The 20,127-nt window shown below is 36.3% G+C and overlaps 1 protein-coding gene across 4 annotated transcripts in view; it reads right to left on the bottom strand.

Moving 5' to 3' along the window:
- Nucleotides 1-2,008: 2,008 nt before the first annotated feature.
- The window catches only part of LRMDA (leucine rich melanocyte differentiation associated), a 1,022,392-nt gene continuing 1,004,273 nt past the window's right edge, over nt 2,009-20,127 (bottom strand). For all 4 annotated transcript variants that reach the window (XM_033129763.1, XM_033129766.1, XM_033129764.1 and 1 more), the window contains one exon: nt 2,009-2,325. The gene's annotated coding sequence lies outside the window, so the exon portion shown is untranslated. The remainder of the gene's footprint in view (nt 2,326-20,127) is intronic.

Raw genomic sequence — 20,127 nt, 5'->3', positions numbered from 1 at the left:
TAGAAGATGTTCTGCATACTTGAACTATTCTAGGTTGGAACAGCAGGTTGCAAAAGTATCCAGGTAACTTGCACAAAATAGGAGAACTACCCAGAAATGAAAATATAACAAGACGACTACAGGAGTAATAGAGAAAGTAGGGGAGACTTTCCAGGCTTTCTCTAGAGGGTAAAAGGGAAACTGGGAGAGGAAAGGAGGATAAACCCATAACTCTAAAAGGCCCCTAGGGGCTGGGCAGAGGAGCATGTCAACAGCAATAGTTGTCTTTGCAGGGCAGCCGTTGGCTCCTCTTGGCTCATACCAAGGGCAGCACAGCTTGGAGGCCCAGGGAATTCAGGGGGAGGAAAGCAAACCCATGGGGCAGACACCTCCCTCCATGTCCAGGTATCTAACATCAAGTAACACTGGCTCTTACAGAGTGCAAGATTCCAAGGATGGGGAAGGATATGCTGAGAAGGATGGGGGCAGTTCCCAGGCTGACATCTGGGCCATCAGCCCCTCAGACAAAAATTTGCAAGGCCTTGGACAAATGGGCATGGCCACAGGGCCTTGTGTGTGGACAGGCAGGTCACCACAAAAGAGGTCCTTGAACCCACACAAGCCAGCCTCATCCTGCAGCTGGCTAGGGTAACAGGACTCAGTGCCTGTTTGTGAATGCAAGGAGATGAGCAGAAACCATTCTCTCCCTTGCTCAGTATTCCTTTCTGGTCCAGAGAATGGAGAAGGTCACTCTTCAGAAGTAGTGCCTCTAGCCACCCCAAGGGAGGAGTGAATCTGATGTGGGAAATTGGGCTCCAGTCTTGGCATGTGCTGTTCTGCCCCTCTGGGCTCTCTCTGTATGCTGCTTGTCTGCCTGCCTACAGGACATTGATTTTACATTGTGTTGAGTTTGCCAGGAAGTAGGTAAGCCCACAGGAGCAGAGCACCTCCACCGTGCAACAGGCAAACAGACTATACCATCTCAGCCGATGCCATTCCACATACTTGAATTTAATTTTATCAACAATAAAGATGATATTTGGATCTCTATCTGACTCCCATGTCTATTTGTCATTGCTTTTGATTCCTGGAGGAAAGGGTTATTGGAAATCTTAATTGGAGATTCTTGCTGGTAAATCAAATGGGTCCTCTCTCTAGCAACCTCTGAGGGAAGTTGGAGAACAATGACATCATAAATAGAACTGTGATTAAGAGTGATCACAGCTAAACTCTCAGAGGCAATGCACGATTATAAACTGTGTGTTGACCTTCTAATAATTCCCCCCATAATCCTCGTAGGGACTGTGCTATATTGGAAACGACTTGTGTTAGAGGTAGATTATGGCAACATCTAAAAGTAAAATTTAGTAAGTGTAATTGTGAAGCTGTGAACTTAGTTCTAAAAAGCAAACTTGACAAATATACAATAAGAGAGTACAGCTAAACCTAAAGGGAGACACACTAAATATAAATAAAATTAGGGTTTACCCGTAACCTCAATGATTACAAATATGAATGCCAATCAGAACTTCTAATGCAGAGATTAGAGTCCCATCCTATTCTGCCCTGGTGGAACCACTCCTAGAATTTTAAGGTCAGGTTGAATGTGACATTGAGTAGGACATAGGGAAAGCTGGCAGGCCCACAGGAGACAAAGCAGGACGGTGAGGCGAAGGGCCCATGGGAATTGAAGAAGTGGATATTCTAGCTCCGGGAAAAAAGAGGCACAGGAGGCGGCGTGATGGCCATGTTTAGATACCCATGAAAGAGGATGCTAGCTTTGTGTCTGTAAGAGGACAAAATGGTGACTAGTAGGAAGAGTGTCCTAACAATTAGATCTAATTGGAATGGAATGCCCCCTATCCAGTGACTTCGTAGTTATCAGAGTATAGTGAACACAGAATTCACACGTTAGGTAAAGAGCTGAACGGGGTGAAGTATTATGTAGGCATCCAGGTCTGATATGCTGTCATTCTGGAAACTACTCATGTAACACGTAGCGCAGACGTGCATTGTCATAACTCTTTAATTCTGAATGTGGATTCTCTTCTCCTCCTTCCTTCCCCAGGGTGGCTAACTTACTGCCTTACACTTGAACGTAAATGTTTCCTGAATAAGTGAATTGTAGCCCCTCAAATACTGTGGATGTTAGTGATAAGAGACTCAATAATATTTGCCTCGTGGATTAATGAACAAAGTATGTTAAGTGTTAGCAGAGTTTCTTTCCTCTTTCTCATACTATTTATTAACACAAGCAATTCTTCCTAATTTGGTAATAGTTCTCTTCAATATTCTTTACGTGAGAGTGGAACACAAGGTGCTGAACCGCCTCGAGACATCTGAAGTCTGAAAAAGAGAAATACAGTTTACATTTTACAAAGGATGCTCCCATCCATTATTTCTCTATAGTCTTCAAAATAACACTCTAAGGTTAACATTTTCCAAATGAGGAAACAACGCCCCATGAGAGGAAAGGACTTGCTTAAGGACACAAAGACAGTAAGTAGCAGAGCCGCAACCAAGGACAAGGTCCGTGAATTCTCAACTGCATGCTCTTTCCCCTGTATGTCAAATGCCTTCAAAAAGGTCCTCTGTGAAAAAAAGAAAGGTTGTGTGCTTCTATCTCGTTAAGTTAGGAAAACCCACCTACTCCTCGTTTTCCCCATGTTCTCTCTCTTCTGCATTCAGTAAACCAGTTGTTCACAGAGCACATGACACTAGTTTGCCTGGCGGCTGAGCTGATGGTGATGCTATGTGAATATGACCACGATATAACATGTCTTTATAAATATCTGTTCCTTGCTGGCTTGTGAAACTACTTGCTTAAAGTCTGAGTCTATTTGGCAGGGCAGCTGTAAGTTGGCACAGTTACCCTAGGCTAGTCCATTGCAAGGCGCCTCACTTAAAGGGGGGCAGGAAGCTGGTGCAGCAGTTTAATACCAGGACTGCTGGCAGCTCCCACCTTGTGACCTGGGATTTCAAGGTGATCTGTGAAGAGAGGCTGTTTGAAATATGATCAGACGTGCTCTGAGGGTATGCCTGCTGCGGCTTAAGTGCTTTGGAGAAGGGACATATATTAAATGTGTTCAGGACTTTCCTTTCCTCTTCAATCACATTTTCTCTCCCTGTTTTCTCCTTCTCCCTTCATGAGGAAACAGCCAAAAAGTAACATGTTCTCATAATAACCAGATGAAGTTCATCGCATTAATTCATTTAATAATCACGAGCACTTACAATGTGTCTGATGCCAGGATAAGTTATGGAAATCTAGAACTGAAAAATGCTGTTTATGCCATCAATGAGTTACACTCTATGGGAAAGAGCAATTAGGTGAACAGGCAAAATAAAAGGTTACTAGTACTATTACTGAGGTAGTTGCAAGGTGCTATGATTGGTATTACTGAAGAAATTATCGATGAAATATAAATGATAACCTATACATAACAAAAAATTTTCCCAAGCAGAATAAGAGTAGGCCTACAAAAGACTCACCACATATCAGGTAAATTCATGAAAAGAAACCAACATTTAAATACATAATGAAGAAATTTAATTTATTTTAGTAACTGTCTTAGTTTGAATAAAAATTTCTAGCACAAGCAAATAGTGATCATTTCTGGAATAAAGCTTCCCCTCCTAAGAACCTTAATTATTGCTTAAATAATTTCAATTGTGACTATAGTTCATTATAGAACAAAGTAGTGCCCTTTTTAACATTTTATATTTTCCCTGGAGTTTCTAGTTGCCTTTCTTTTATTCTTGAAGTGTTTTTTTACATTCCTTTGGCCTTTTGTAGATAGCCTCCTGGTTTTTCCTTTGAGAGGCTTTTTGAAATATCATCCTTTCCTTTCTCTGGAGTTAAATCCACTGGTTCTTTGCAGCTCCCCTCACAACACTTCCATTACAGATCATTGCCCAGAACATAATTACATGGCCAGCTGAATGCAAAAATAAAATTCAATTTGTCATTAATTGACATGTATCCTCAAGTAGCTTTCTGTGTCAGTTTGAATTACGTGCAGCTGCATATAAGAGTATAATCAAAAATAAGTGTAACTTAAGCAAGACAAAAATTTTATTTCTCTATTACAAAGGGAAATTTGGCAGTACAGAGCTGGAATAGTGGGCTCATATCGTCATGAGGGACATAGTTTTCATATTTCTTTTACATGATCTTCCACCTATGGCTTTCATTCTCAAGGAAGCCAAAATGAATGTTAGAGATGCAGCTACCATGTCTACAAATTAGAAACTAACAAGAGGGAAACAATCTCTCTCTTTTAAAGATATCTCCTTGAAGCCCCCTTTACAATATATCCATTATACATCATTGGCCAGACCTTGGTCATATAGCTCTCTGCTATAGCTGCAAGGGAGGCAGAGAAATGTGTTTGTTTGTTTGTTTGTTTGTTTTTTAGCTTACCTAGAATATGTCTAAGTAAAACCTGCTTTTTATTGCTAACTTAGGAAAAAAAAAAACCATAAATGGATCATTGTGGGGAACAAATTTCTATTTCTTCCATGTCTGAAAATATTTTTACTTTGATCTCATGTTTGTTTCATATTTTGGCAGAGTATAGAATTCCAATTGAAAATAATTTTTCATCAGAACTTTGAATGCATTTTTCTACCATCATCGAACATTTCCTGTAATGGTAGCAGGCTAGTCCTACAGAGGTGTCATACTTACCTGATTTATTTACTTATTTTTTTTAGTCTCTGCCAACTTTTAGTTCTTTATCCTTAATGTTCTGAAATTTCACAATAATTTTTCCACTTATTTTCATTCATCATATCCTTTAGCTCTTCAAAATTTTGTTCTATTATTTCTTTGATATTTTTTCATTCACTTCCTATATCTTTTCTTCCTATAACTTACATTAATTGACTGGCAGGGGTCTTGGATTAGTCTTCTGTCACTTACTTTTTCTGTCATATTTTTGTTTCTCTGTCTTTCTACTTCATTGAGGAAGGTATCCTGGAAATTTTTTTCTTTTGTTCCTTCAACCCAATTCTTCTACTGAATTTTTTTTGGTATAATATTTTAATCATCAAGATCTCATTCTTGTTCTCTGAATCTTCCTTTTTCATAGCACCCTATTATGTTGTGAATGCAATATGAGCCTACATGTCTCTGAGAAAATCAATAAAGCCTTTTTTGGCTATTTCATTATTGAATTTCTCTATTTCCTTTCAAACATTTTCTTTGTTTATGTTAGAATCAATCTCATGTCATATTTTATTGTTCAAATATTTAGTGATTCTTGGTTTTATATTCACATCTGAGAATAAAGACATGTAAGAATTTCTGTTAATATAGCTCACGAAAGAAGCTCCTAGTACTGCCAACATTATGAAGTAGGAGAATACACACACACACATACACACACAGACATACACACATAGACACACACAGACACACACAGACACACACAGACACACACACACACACTTGAGCTTGAGGATAGGAAAGGAAAATCTGTAGCTTTCAAAAATAAAAAATAAACTCAAAGGCACAGCTAAGTATAAAATTAAAAGAAAAGTGGCCCATAAGAGTATCATATTTGATTATAAGATAAATGCCTAGGGACAAAGGTTTTATGATCAACTCCCTTAAGCATGATGAACTGATTCTGGTCATCTGAATAAGGCTCTGAGTCTGGAAGGACATGACATAGGATCCAACCAATTGCTCTGAACAATATGTCGTAAAAATCTTTATCCACACGAAATTGGAGACCCAAGTGTACACAGTGGAAGAAATGGAAGTTAGAATCCACACTCCACTCCTATTAGGGAAGGAATTATCAGCAGAAAATAAACATAATATCTGTGGTGGAATTGGTGATGTCCACAGGGTCTTAGCAAACACAAATTTAAAATTGTCTAGTAGAGTTATCCATAGCATAGAGCATCAAGTGCTAGCTTGGCAAACTTTATCTTCAATAAAAAGAAGAAGGAAGAGGAGGAGGAGGATTATAAAGGAAAAAATCATAATGAGATTCAGAAAGTACAACAAACAGAAAAATTAAATCCCAAGAACTATAGGTCATAAACCAAGTTGATAGAAACAAACAAACAAAAAAAAAAAATAGGCAAATCTGGAAGAAAAATGAATTTCTAAAAATAAAGAAGGCATAGCTAAAATTTTCCAATTTTGATGAAAACTGTAAACCCACAAATTTGAGGAGCACAACAAATTCCTAACAGAATAAACAAGAAACCACACCACAGCATATCATAATCAAATTACTGCAAACTAATGATAAAGTGAAAATCTTCAAAGCTACCAGACAATAAAAAGCCACATTATATACAAAGGAATGAGATTAGAAGGACCACGGATCAGAAAACATGCAAGACAGAGCACAGTGAAATGACATCTTTAATGTGCTAAAAAGAGAAAGTGTCAACCTACAACACTATATCCAGTGAAAATATCCTTCAAAAAGGAAGGTGAAATAAGGCCGTTTCTAAACAAGCAAAAGCATAGGTAATTCATTGCAAGTAAAACCACACTATAAGAAATAAGAAATGTTAAAGGAAGTTTTTCATGCTAAAGAATAACGTTTCCAAATGGAAACTCAGATTTATACAAATAAATAAAGAACACTGGAAACTCAAATTTACACAAAGAAATGAAGAACACTGAGAATGATAAACAGGCGAATTAGAAAAATATGTGTATAAACCTTTTTCTTATTCTTAAAATTTCTCTAAAGATAATTTGCTGTTAAATAAAAATGCATTATGCATTTTATAAATATGTAGAAATAAGATAAATAACAATAAGAGCAAAAAAGGATAATTGGGGAGATGGAAGTATCATGTGGTAAGGAATGACGTTGCATTGGAAGTAAATTTAATTAAAGACATACTCTGACAGTTGAAGATTATTATGGTAATCTGTAGAACAACTGCATATACAAAAAAAGAGGTAAGTTGGAATACTAAAGCTATTAAATTAATCAATAAGAACAAAGGAAAAGACAACATAGAAACAGAGGAAAGATAGTACAAGTAGAAAGCAAATTGCCAGATGATAGAATTAAAGCCAAATATACTGATAATTTCATTCCATGTACATTGTCTGATACTCCACTAGAAGGCAGAGATCGTTCAATTTTTTTAAAAAGCAAGGAGCACCTATATGCTGTGAATAGAAAAATAAATTTACATACAGAGACACAAGTTAAAAGTAAAAGGATGGAAAAAGCAAATCATACAAACACTAAAATAGCTATATTAATAACAAAGTAGATTTTAGGACAAGGAATATTACCTGAAATATGGCAGCACACTTAAACATTGAAAATAACAAATGCATCAAGAATAAATAATCATGCTTAATGTGTAAACAGTATCTAATAACAGAGTTTCACAAGGAATAAAGCAAAAGTTTACAGACTAAAGGGAAATATAAAACTTCACAATTACAGTCAGAGATTTCAACATTTATCTCTTGGTAATTAATGAAAATGTATATATAGCATCATTAAAGACATAGAAAACTTAAATAAAATATAAACCAACTTGTGTTAGTTGACATTTATAGGACAATATAGCAACAATAGCAGTAGACACATTCTTTTCAAGTGCACATAAAAATCCACCAGACTAAAAGCTAAGCTCAAACACTTAGAAGGATCAAAGTCACACAGAATATATTTTCTCATACATACACATAGCAAATAAATACCAAAAAATAATCTGGAAAATACCCAACTATTCGGAAATTAAACAAGGTGCTTTTAAATAATCAGTGAGTCAAAGAAGACATCACAAAGTATGTAATTAAATATTTTTAAAAGAATGATAAAGAAATCACTGTATATCAAAATGTGAAAGATGAAGCTAAAACAGTATTTAGTAAGAAATGTATTGCTTTAACTACTTATATTAGAGAACACAGTTTAAAAATCAACTGCCTAAATTTCCATATTAACAAACTAAGAAAAGTAACTCAAAGTAAGTGAATGGGAGAAAATAACGAAGTAAATATGAAAATTAATAAAGTGGAACACATACACATGAGAGACAAATCAATGAAACCAAACCTGGTTCTCAAAAAAGATAAGAAAAATGATTAACTCCTAATAAACTCCTGGATCAAAAGGAGATTAGTGGGACAACCCATAAAATATTAGGAAGTCCTGTACATTAAAAGTATTGTCCAATGTTAATTTTCTGGTTTTGATAGTGTAATTATAGTTATATAAGATGTTAACATTTGGGGAAGCTGGGTGAAAGATATATAGAAACTCTTAGCACTATTTTTTGGCAACTTCTTTATAAGACTGAAATTATTTCAAAATGAAAACGTTTTTAAAAAGAGAAAAGAAATTCGTTCTCTGAAAGACTGTTAAGAAATCAAAAGGGCAAGCTGATGATTAGGAAAAAATATTTGCAATGCATACATCTGATGAAGACTTGCATCAAGAATATATAAAGAAATTTCACAACTCAATCTTAAGAAGACACACAAGCCAATTAAAAAACTGCAAAATATTTGAACAGATATTTCACAAAAGAGAAATGCATATCCAATAAGTACATGAAATCATGCTCAAAATTACTGCTCACCAGGGAAATGCAACTAATACCACAATACGATAACACTGCATTTAAAAGTGATGGCTAAAATTTTAAAAGGCTGCCAACACTAAACATTGGCTAACGTGGAGAAACTAAACTCTCATACATTGCTGTTGGAAGCGTGAACTGGTACCTCCTCTTTGGAAACAGTTTAGAAGTTTTAAATGAAGCTAAACATACTCTTAAAATATAATCCAGGAATTACATAGATAAGTATTTAACCCAAAGTAATAAAAATATATACCCAAAAAAGACATGCATTATTCAGAATACTTCAAGCAACCGTAATTAAAACAGTGTGGTTCTGGCGTAAGAACAGAATATACACTAATGAAATAGAATAGAAAGTCCAGAAATAAACCATTTTATGCATGTTCAATTGATTTGCAGCAAGGGTGACAAGACCTTTCAATGGGGGAAAAATAGTCTTTTCAACAATTGGTGCTAGGGAAACTGGATATCTAAATGCAAAAGAATGATGTTGGACCTTACATTATATACAAAAATCAACTCAAATGGGCCACAGGCTAAAATAAAAAGCTATCACTATAAAACATTTAGACAAAAACATTAGGAAAAAAAATCTTCATGATATCGATTTGGCCATGATTTCTTGGGTATGACACCAAAACACAGGCAACAATAAGAAATATAGATAAACTGAACTTCATCAAAATGTAAAACTTTCCCCAGATCACACAAGCAGGGAAAGTTCTGAAGAGGGTATGCTGCTGGCTTTGAAGGTGGAGGAAAGGGGCCACGGCCAGGGATGGAAGCAGCGCCTCAGAAGCTGGGAAGGGCAAGGAGACAGAGTGTCCCCTGGAGCACAGTCCCGGGACCTCTTGTAGACTTGTGACTGCCAGCACATTAAGATAATAAACTTGTGTTGTCTTTAAGACAAATAAAAAAAAAATTAAAACTTTTGTTAAACATACGACACTATCAAGAGAGTGAAAAGGCAACCCAGAGAATGGAGGAAACTATTTGCAAATCATATACTGGATAAGGAATCAGCATACAAAAAATATAAAGAACTCCTACAACTCAAAAAATTAAAATAACCCATTTCAAAAATGGGCAAAGGACTTTCACAGACATTTCTCTATTTGAATGGCCAGAAAGCACATGAAAAGAGTCTCAGTATCACTAGTCATAAAAGAGATACATGTTAAAACCATAATAAAATACCACTTCATAACACTAAATGGATATAATGACTAACAAACAAACACAAAATAGAAATTGGAACCTTTGTGTATTGTGGTTGGAAATGGTGCAGCTGCTGTGGAAAACAGAAAGGCAGATCCTCAAAAAACTTAAACATTGAGAATTATGGCGTATCCAGCAATTCCACTTCTAGGTTTATACCCAACAGTATTGAAAGCAGGGGCTTAAACAGATACCTGTACACCCATGTTCATTATTCACAACAGCCAGAAAATTAAAACAACTCAAATACCCATCAAGAAGAATGGATATACATAATGTGGTATATACAATGGAATATTATTCACTTTTTAAAAAAAATTTATTGGGGTGACAATTGTTAGTAAAATTACATAGATTTCAGGTGTACAATTCTGTATCACATCATCTATAAATTTCATTGTGTGTTCACCACCCGGAGTCAGTTCTCCTTCCATCACCATATATTTGATCCCCCTTACCCTCATCTCCCACCCCCCAACCAAGTGATGAAATTCTGATACATGCCACAACATGGAATGAAACTTGAACACATGCTAAGTGAAATAAGCCAGACACAAAAGGATAAATATGTATGATTCCACTTCTACGATGAGGTAGGTAGACTAGGCAAATTCATAGAGACAGAAAGTATAATAAAGTTAAGAGGGGCTGAGGGAAGAGGGGAAATGGGGAGTTATTATTTAACGGATGTGGGATTTCTGTGTAGGATGATGCAAAAGTTCTGGAAATGGATAGTGGTGAGGTTTGCACAACACTGTGAATGCACTTAATGCCAGTGAATCATACACTTAAAGACGGTTACAAGGGTAAATTTTATGTTATGTATATCTTACCACAATAAAAGAGTATGAAAAAAATGCCCCCAAACTTGAAAACAGGCAAATGTCACGAAGGAAAATGGATAAACAAATTGTGGTATCTTCATACATTGGAGTACTACTCAGGAATAAAAAGCAATAATGTGGATAAATCCCAGAAACATAATACTGAACAAATGAACCCAGGCACAAAATAAGTATATGCTATATGACTCCATTTATATGAAGTTCTGGAAAAAGCAAAACTAATCTATAGTGACAGAAATAAAGCAGTTGAGTAGGGTCGGGGTTTCTGATCATAAAGGAGTGTGTATAAGAGACCTTTTAGGGGTGATGGGAATATTTTATAACTTGATTGGCATTATGAATATACAGGTGTATGTATTTGGCACAATTATTAAACTCTAAACTTATAATGAAGGTATTTATTATTCTATTGTATGTAAATCATACCTTGATAAAGTTGATGAAAGAAAGGAAGGGAGGAAGAAGGAAGGGAGGGAAACAGGAAGAGAGGCAGGGAAAAAAAATCACACAGCTATAGCAATTACAATAGGGTAATATTGATTTAAAAAAAAGACAATTATGCACTTTGCATAAGAGAGAGTCTAGAAACAATTCCACACACATAAAGAAATTTGGCAATGACAGACATGGTATAGAAAAGGAGAAAAAAACATGAAGTAGAACAATAAACCAGCCATGCAGTCAAAACGTTTAATTCTATATCGGCATCACACCAATATACAGTACATTCCAAAAGGATTAAACACCTAAATATGCAAGACAATATTTTATAGCTTTTAGAAGAAATTATAGGAGAATAACTTCATGATTTGAAGGTATTGCAGAATTTCCTCAGACACATGATACCCCCTGCACGTCTCCCATGTACATGTGATAAAATTAAGACATTTGATCATATCAAAATTGTAACTAACTCTCCCAAAAGACCATAAATAAAGTTAAAATGTACATCACAGACTCACAAAAATATTTGCTAACACATTAAAGCCAAATTTTTGCATCTGGATTATTTAGGGAATCCCCAGGGTCTAAGTACAGTTTTCAGCTTTAATCTAACCAGAAGTACAAGGTGCTACTAACGTAACATTAAGATATTTGAAAAGTTAACTATTTATATTTTAAAATATTGATATATTCCTGATTAAAATTCAACCTAACTACTGCCTTGTGCCACACATCTCTCTTGTTGATTTTCAGACTTCATAAAAAGTTTCCTCAGCTGTTGCTCAGTGATAGAAAGAACTGCATTTACAATCCTGGTCTTAAAATCCTCCAAAGAAGGAAGTTTTGATGAACACAGGGCAGACGGTTTGCACATGACCCCATGAGAAAAAGTCTAATGGAGAGAGATGAGGTGACCTAGGTCACTAACAAGAGGTTTCCTCCACTATGCCCTTGTCTGAGAAAGCGTCATTCAGAAACTGTTCCACCCAAATAAGTTTAAAAATGTACTTTTCAAACCCACAAGAGTAAATAAGTAGAAGAGCAATGTAAGAAATTACACTGCAAAATTATATATTTGTAACTGTGTAGCATTTCAACTTCGAGAGTCATTAAAGCTTAAAACTTCATTAAGACTTGGAACACTCTGTATAATGAATGCTACAAATTTTCAATGAAAACTACTTATTTTTCTTCCTCTCCACATTGTTTGATAAGTTGTTTTGTACATATTTGAGCTTATGTTGATAGATGTATACAAATTCATGATCATCTTTTTTATTTAGTACTTCTTTTAGCAATGTTATACCATCTGCATGAGTCAGGGTTCTCCAGAGAAACAGACGATAGGAGATGCTTTACCATCTGCAAGGTGGAGACTCAGGAAAGCAGGTGGTGTAATATAGCCTGAATCTGAACGTATGAGAACCAGGAGAACCAATGGTATAAAACTCAGTCCAAGGGCAGGAGAAGGTGAAAGGAGCACTGAGGCAGAGAAAAAGGGGCAAATTCTGCCTTTCTCTGCCTTTAGTTCTATTCTGGCCTTTAGTGGACTGGACCATGCCTACCTACACAGGGAAGGGAAATCTACTTTACTGAGACACCACTTCAAATGCTCATCTCATAGAAACACCCAGAAATATTTAACCTGAGTCCTCTAAGGCCAGTCAAGTTGACATACAAAATTGACGATCACAGCGTCCATCTTTGTTCTAATTTATAGACAAGAGAGACAGAGAGAGAAAGAGAGAACTGGTTCTAGTTCTAGTTCTCCTTAGGTGGGAGAAATAAGAGTTTATAATTAGAGGGGAAAGGCAAATATGGGGATCCATTCTTCTCATATATAGACATAGATGAACAGAAGGACTTTCCAAGTTTCTGTCAAACTGTATAGAAGAGAAAAACAACTTTCACACGAAGAACTAAAACCCATTGGAAACTTTTATTAAAAGCTAAATGTGAAAATACAAAGTTAAGAGAAGCCATCATAGATAAAATTTAGCCTTAAGTAATGAAGCTACATGGAAGCCATGGTTTAGTGTTTTTAGCTGTAAATTAAACCACTGTTGAGTGTTGACAGGACTAAGGATTTTTAAATATACATCAAATAAGCGATGTCCAAATCCCTCCCAATCTCCCCCAAGGGGTGTGACCCAGGCAGGGTTGGGATTACAGTGGTCTGAAATGGAATTTCTTACCCAAGGCAACTAGAGACATCAAAGGATTGAGGAAAGTAAAGGTCTGGGTAGAAGTGTCAAGGCCCAAGTTAGAAGAGTTAAGCCAGGAGGAATGTCTGAAAAAGTACTAAAACTAAATAAGAATGAATGGCCAAAATTAGAAGTGGCACTAAAGTCAGACATACAGCAAAGAATATAGGGTCAGAGGATAAGAACAGATGAAACACAATGGAAGCAAGAAGGGAAAGGAGGGTTTCTGAGTAAGTACCTAGAAAGCATGCTGGTCTAGCTTACAAATAGGCAGGGCATGAGACATATATGTGGGTTGGTTGGCTTTGATACTTTAAAGATAGTACAGAATGGGTGAATATAGGGCAGTGGTGAACCACGTCGGAGCCTAGGCAAAAGGAAAAGTTTTTATTTAACATGTGATATCTTAGTCATCATGATTTTTTTGCATTAATTTGATATTTTTAAGATGCTGCATTAAAATATTATTTGTCTTGATTACTGAGAGTTTTTGTGCCCACTTACAATTGCACCCAAGGTGAGTGTCTCAACTTGCCTTACCCTAGTCTAGCCCTGGTGAACAAACAGAATTCAGAAGAAATGTTAAATTCATGCCTTCTAATTATGGTGAATACACAAAGCAAGAGAAATAAATGATGATTACTAAATGAAAACATGACTCATGAGAAATACCACCCGTGAAGTCTAAATGACACTGAAACAACATACAACTGAGTATATGGACTTAGTTATAACATAGTGACTAGTTTTAGAGTCCCCAGTCCAGAAATGATGCAAATATCATGGTCTGGTCTGTTTCAAAGCAGTCATCCTGATACACTATGCCCTGATTCCAAGAATGGAACTGATCACCTGAAAGACTTCCAAAATTTATGTTTTGAAAATACCTTCAGAGTTTGCAGTTTACCATATAATGATTTACATGTGGGTAGCAAAGCACTTTCATATACATTACATCTCACAAAATCACTAATTCCCAGTTTGGAGAGACACTGGTCATCATCCCTTCTATCTTAAGTGGTGTTAGCCTTAGCTGTCTTTGGACAGTTTCCATGTTATCTTTTACCCAGCACAGAAACAGAAGACTAGAGAGGAGAAAAGTGAGGAGTAGAGCAGACAGAGAACCCTGGTCATTTGGCTCTGGTGCCCCATTCATAATCATCCTCTTAGATGAAGTTCTCCCAAATTTTCAACATAACTAATGACAGCCCGAGTGAAAGGCAGAAATCAGGATGTGGGATTTCCAGCCTATTCATTCTTTTATTATACTATGCTAAGTGGCGATATAAAGTCTTCAAAAATCTTATATCATAGAAAATATTTTTAATTTGAAGGTAGCTTGTGTTTATTTATCGTGAGCTTTAAAAAAAACAGAAACAAAAACAAGCAAACAAAAACTTATTTCAGGGAATGAATTGGGTCATAGAACTCTGCAGTGCCATTTTTTTCCTTTTAGTCCCATAAAGCCTCACTTTATAAATGACTTGTCCAAGAGTTTTAAAGTTTGTTCTGAAAGACAAGTTCCAAAAATGTGTTGACAAAGATCTCCATCATTAGGAAACGGTGGATTTCACAAAGTACAAGGATGCCTTCCATAGAGATATTGCAGTGGAAAGAATATGGACCCTAGACCTAGACAGCTTGAATTAAAATCCTGGAGATGTGGCCCATTCTGCAGTAGAGAGCTCTTCAGGCCTTAGTCTGCATATTTTTAAAATGGGGATAAAGGACTCACTTGATGGAGTTGTTGGATGATTAAATTAGTTAATACAAGTCAAAAGTTTCTGCAGTATTTGAGCAAGTGATAATTATCATTACTTAACTAGATTCATAAATTCTGCACCCCACTCCTGACAGGAAAACATGTCCTTATTTTACAGTCACCAATCAAAGTTTGAAAGATTTGGATGTTAATTTACAAAGTTAAAATACGTTAGTTCTCTCCGGGCTAGATAAAATCCTTTAAGAATGTCTGAGAAGAGTTAGTTTTATAAATAATGTTACTGTGCTTTTTTGTTTGTTTGTTTGTTTTTTTCTTTCTTTCTTTTTTTTTAATTTATTTTTTTAATTTATTGGGGTGACAATTGTTAGTAAAATTACATAGATTTCAGGTGTACAATTCTGTATCACATCATCTATAAATTACATTGTGTGTTCACCACCCAGAGTCAGTTCCTCCTTCCATCACCATATATTTGATCCCCCTTACCCTCACCTCCCACCCCCAACCCCCTTACCCTCTGGTAACCACTAAACTATTGTCTGTCTTGTCTATGAGGTTGTTTGTTTGTTTGTTTGTTTGTTTGTTTGTTTGTTTCTTAGACGTTTATCATTTCTATCCCTCACACTGTGGACCCCCCTCCCCCATCCACTATCTCTCTGACATCACACCGAGCCATCCCATTTCCACTATTTCCACTCCCAATGCTGTACTCTGCCTCTTGTAAATGTACACATACTTATATATACATATATATATATATATATATGTATATATAATATTATAGTTGGCATTCATTATTGTTCAGCTTCAGGTGTACAGTGCGTTACTGTGCTTTTGAATTTCTCCCTAAATCTTCCTTTAATTGTATATATCTTATAGTTATCATGATATGCAAGCGTTATAATAAAGATTAGACCTTTGTTTGTAAATTTTTAACTGAATGAAAGAGAAGAGCTTCCACTTCCACACTTTCAATCTCTGCTACAGAAGGCCTTGGTGTGTCCACAACCAAATCTATACAGCCTGCGGGACGCATGGGTTGTAACTGGAGAAGCAGGCCCCGTAAAGCTGACACAGCATCTCAAATCCATCCAAGGTGAAGTTGCATATCATCTTGTCAATATGCTTCTTGACATTCATTTCCCTTTCCTGTTTCGATCTTAACTCATTGTCATTGCCTTATGCTTCCACACTGTACATTGTTCTACAAATGAATGAAGTAGTTTGTTTGATCCAAGTTGAAAAAAAAGGGGGTGGGGGTGGTGGAATATTTTCAAATTAAAATTCCTTTGATGAAAGACTCATCCTGTTTAATGTGCAACAGTATGTCTACAAACATAGCCTAATAGACCTCTGTGCACTGGAAACATTCTTTCATTCATTCATTCATAAAACAATTATTTAGAGTGCCTGCTACATGCAAAGCAACTTTTAGGCTCGGAGCAGAACAAGTCCTTCCTTTTGTTTGGACAATAAATGACAAAACAAATAAATATGTACTATGTCAAATGGTAAGTGCAACAGAGAAAAACAAAGCAAGGTAAGTGGAGTGTAATGGGTGGTGTGTGTGTATGTGTGTGTGTGTGTGTGTGTGTGTGTGTGTGTGTGTAGCATGGTCTGAGAAGGCCTCTCTAATAGGGTGGCATTTGAGCAAAGTCCTGACCATCAAATACAAAACCCAGAACCACAGTGTGCTCATTGCAGACCAGTGTGGCTGGAGCAGAGAGACTGACAGGAGGATGGTAGGGATGATATTTGCATCAGTTTTTGCTTCACTCTCACAGCTGTTGGGACACTGATTTCTCTAGAGCAGATCACACAGGGCCACGTAGGGTCTTATAAGAACTCTGGCTTTTACTCCAAGTGAGATGGGAAAACACTAGAGGGAAACTAGTAGGGGGCCCACAGCATGTGATTTAACATTTTTAAAGGATTGCATTGGCTTTCCTGTCAAGAATAAACTGTAAGAAGGCAAGAGTAGAATCAGGAGACAAGAAAGGATGTAGCTGGAATTATTAATCCAGGTAAGAAATGATGGCAGTTTGGATCAAGATGTTAACTCTAGGTAAGGTTAGATTATGGTTCCATTTGGAATTAATGACTCACTATCCTTTCTGTGCCTTAACTCATGTAGTTCTTTGGTCATCTCTCTAACTTGGTGCCTAACACAACTTATAATAATTATTTGTGTATATATTAGTCTCTTCCAGGCAGAAGTAGTCAGTCCAAAAGTAGTTGTCTGCTTGTATTTCTAATTTCTAGCATACTGAAAGTACCTGAGAAATATTTGCAGAGAGAGGTCATTGGCGTACAACCTTTAGAGACATGGATTAGCCTACGTTTTAGAGAAAGTTTCAAAACCAGATAGGACAACCTGAACCATGGAATTATTTGGAAAATATTTCTAGAGAAATCAGTGACCCAACAGTGATGGGACCGAATCAAAAGTAAATGCACATGTTAGAGTTTTAAAAAATTATTTAGAGCCACTTTGCGCTTATAAGAGTCCTCCATATATATTTTGGCTAGTTTCTTGACGACCACATTTTAATAAAAATGCCAACTGTGGTATCTGGGTAAATGTTGGTATCACAGAATAATTCTTGGGAAAAGCAACTGCTATGTTATTTAACATGCAATGTGCTTATGCACACATGTGCATAAACGAAAAAAAAGTAAAAAGCCTATAATACTATTGCTCATTAAAGGGGTCCATAGACCAAACTAACCAAGAGAGAATTGCAAAATCCATTTTAATATATGATAAGCCAATATCGTGTCTCTATATAATACATGCAAATATTAGTAAGTGTAAAACTATTAGCCTTGCCTAATAAACTGGAGTTGAAATTTTGTTTATTTTTTCAGTTAAAGGTAATTTGCTAAGCAGGAGTGAAACCTAACTTGTAAAGATATCCACACTGACTCTCTTCTGGTGACAGGAACCTCCACCATCATCGGACATTCTTAAAACTCCAAGGAATGTACTGACCACTAAGTCCACACCTTTTACACCATACTGTGATCCTTTGAAAAAGGGACATCTGAGTGGGCATACTAAATAAAGTTTTAAAAATGGGGAGGGGATTAAAAGTGTTGCATCAGGAGGCTTCCCTACATTCATTGTGTTTGAGCAATGTAGTACAAGCCAATGTGGCTACAGAATATATACGTATATATTTATATAATAGCTCTGTAGATAATGGAGTCAGTTTTTGGAAGACACCTATTTGTATACAAATGAAGAAATATGGATGTTGAGAATACAGTAAATAGGAAAATATAGCTAACCTACGAATAAATCTTGGTTTTATATACTATCTTTCATGTACCTATCTTTATTTGGGTATCAAAGACAACTCTTGAAACAAAATTGCTCTCTATGGTATACTTTAAACAATGATCTCGCTGTGTTCAAATGAGGTTTTCCAGGTTTAAAAAGGGAAGTCAAAACATCATGACACTGTTGCACCAGAGCTAGAGCAAGTCAATCAATGAATATGCTGAATATCAAAGAAGGACACAAAACAGATATTAATTAATTAGGAATGAAACATACATTTTTTCTACGTAACATGGTAGCAGAAGTAAAAGCTGACTTATTGTGGAATTGTTAGAAAAGTTAAATAATTATTTACAACATAAGTAATAGGAATTCCCTACTCAGATCCTGAAATCACACACACACACACATACACACACACTTTTTCAGGATGTTCAGGAGGACTTAATAACATTAGACACAGCCATCGTCACCTTTGTCCACATGCAGCCATCACACATATGATCATTTAACTCTTTTGGGCAGAGAATCTTGTAAAACATTACGAAGTGATGGTACTCTTCACTTGTATCAAAAATGATGCCATTTTGAAAAGAAAATATGGCGACACACATTACAGTGCTGAGTTGCAGCCACCCTTCTTATTGCCAGAAAACTGCTTTTTCCTTCCTTTCTCATTATTCCTTCAGCTTCCTATCTCTCCCTATCCACTGAGTCCATACTTTAATTCTGCCTCCAGATCTGCTTTGTGCCTTTCTTTGGCATCATTCACTTCATTACCGTTTACATCATCCCTACTTGCCCCCAAAGCATTCCAAACTTAGAATTTTCTTTCTTAGCAAAATTCCCTTGTCCTAGGTTGCATATTCTCCAGGCCGCATTCCATGCTACTTTAGAAAAATTACCATATGCTAATCTGTTAATACATACGAATAACATAACTTATTACCACAAAATGACTAATTGACATTTAGGATTATAATTACCCAAAGGACAACTACTAATTCTGGAAAACTTCAGGTAAACTTGTATAAAGACAATATTTTTGGACAGGTGGCTGTGTGTTTTAATATTCTTCATGTTCCTTAAGTGTTTGGTGATGCATTCAAAGCAACATACTGTACTCCACCCAAGGGCTGACGGTCTGTTTGTCGCACAAACATGTCACCAACATGTTCTGGGCTCCTCTGGTCTCATTTCCCTTTCCAGGGCTTAATCACAGTAGCTTACAACATTACGGTATTTGGACAAGTTAGAGAGACCAGAATCAAGTAATGGTAACAGCGTTCTTTAGTGAAGGCTTCTCAGTAGCAGAATTGGGAGAAGCAGATGGTGAATGTCACATTGGATCAGCTGTGATGGATGGACAACATGGAACCGTCTCAATGGGCCCCGCGTTGTCCACCCTGGCCATTGGGCAGTGACGCAAATCTGACTTAGGCTGCTCTTGTGAGTAGCAACTACTGAATGCTGCTATTGTTTTAATGAAAAGAGCCTTGTGGATTGTTTTTGATCTGCATATTAACAAAAAGGAGAAAGACAGCCAAGTAATTTCTTAGAAGCAGCAAGAAAGACATTTTCCCTTGGAAATGTGCAAGATACATCTCTTTCGGTAAACACACACAGACACACAGACACACACAAACAGACAAAACAAACAAAAACAAACAAAAAATCCTTTCATCTAGAATCTGCGGTTTGCTTTCTTTTATTCCTTAGTATACATGAATAGTGAAAATGCACAATGTTCAGACGTGCAGCCTCATTGAGTGATAATCTCTTATAATGTGCCTCTATTTAAAGCAACAAACAGATGGAGGGTTTATGAGCAAGACTGGTAAAAGT

This window comes from Rhinolophus ferrumequinum, chromosome 16 (genome assembly GCF_004115265.2).
Source record: "Rhinolophus ferrumequinum isolate MPI-CBG mRhiFer1 chromosome 16, mRhiFer1_v1.p, whole genome shotgun sequence".
Lineage (NCBI taxonomy): Eukaryota > Metazoa > Chordata > Mammalia > Chiroptera > Rhinolophidae > Rhinolophus > Rhinolophus ferrumequinum.
Note: the sequence above shows the minus strand (reverse complement) of the source record. Positions and strands in the feature narration are given on the sequence as shown.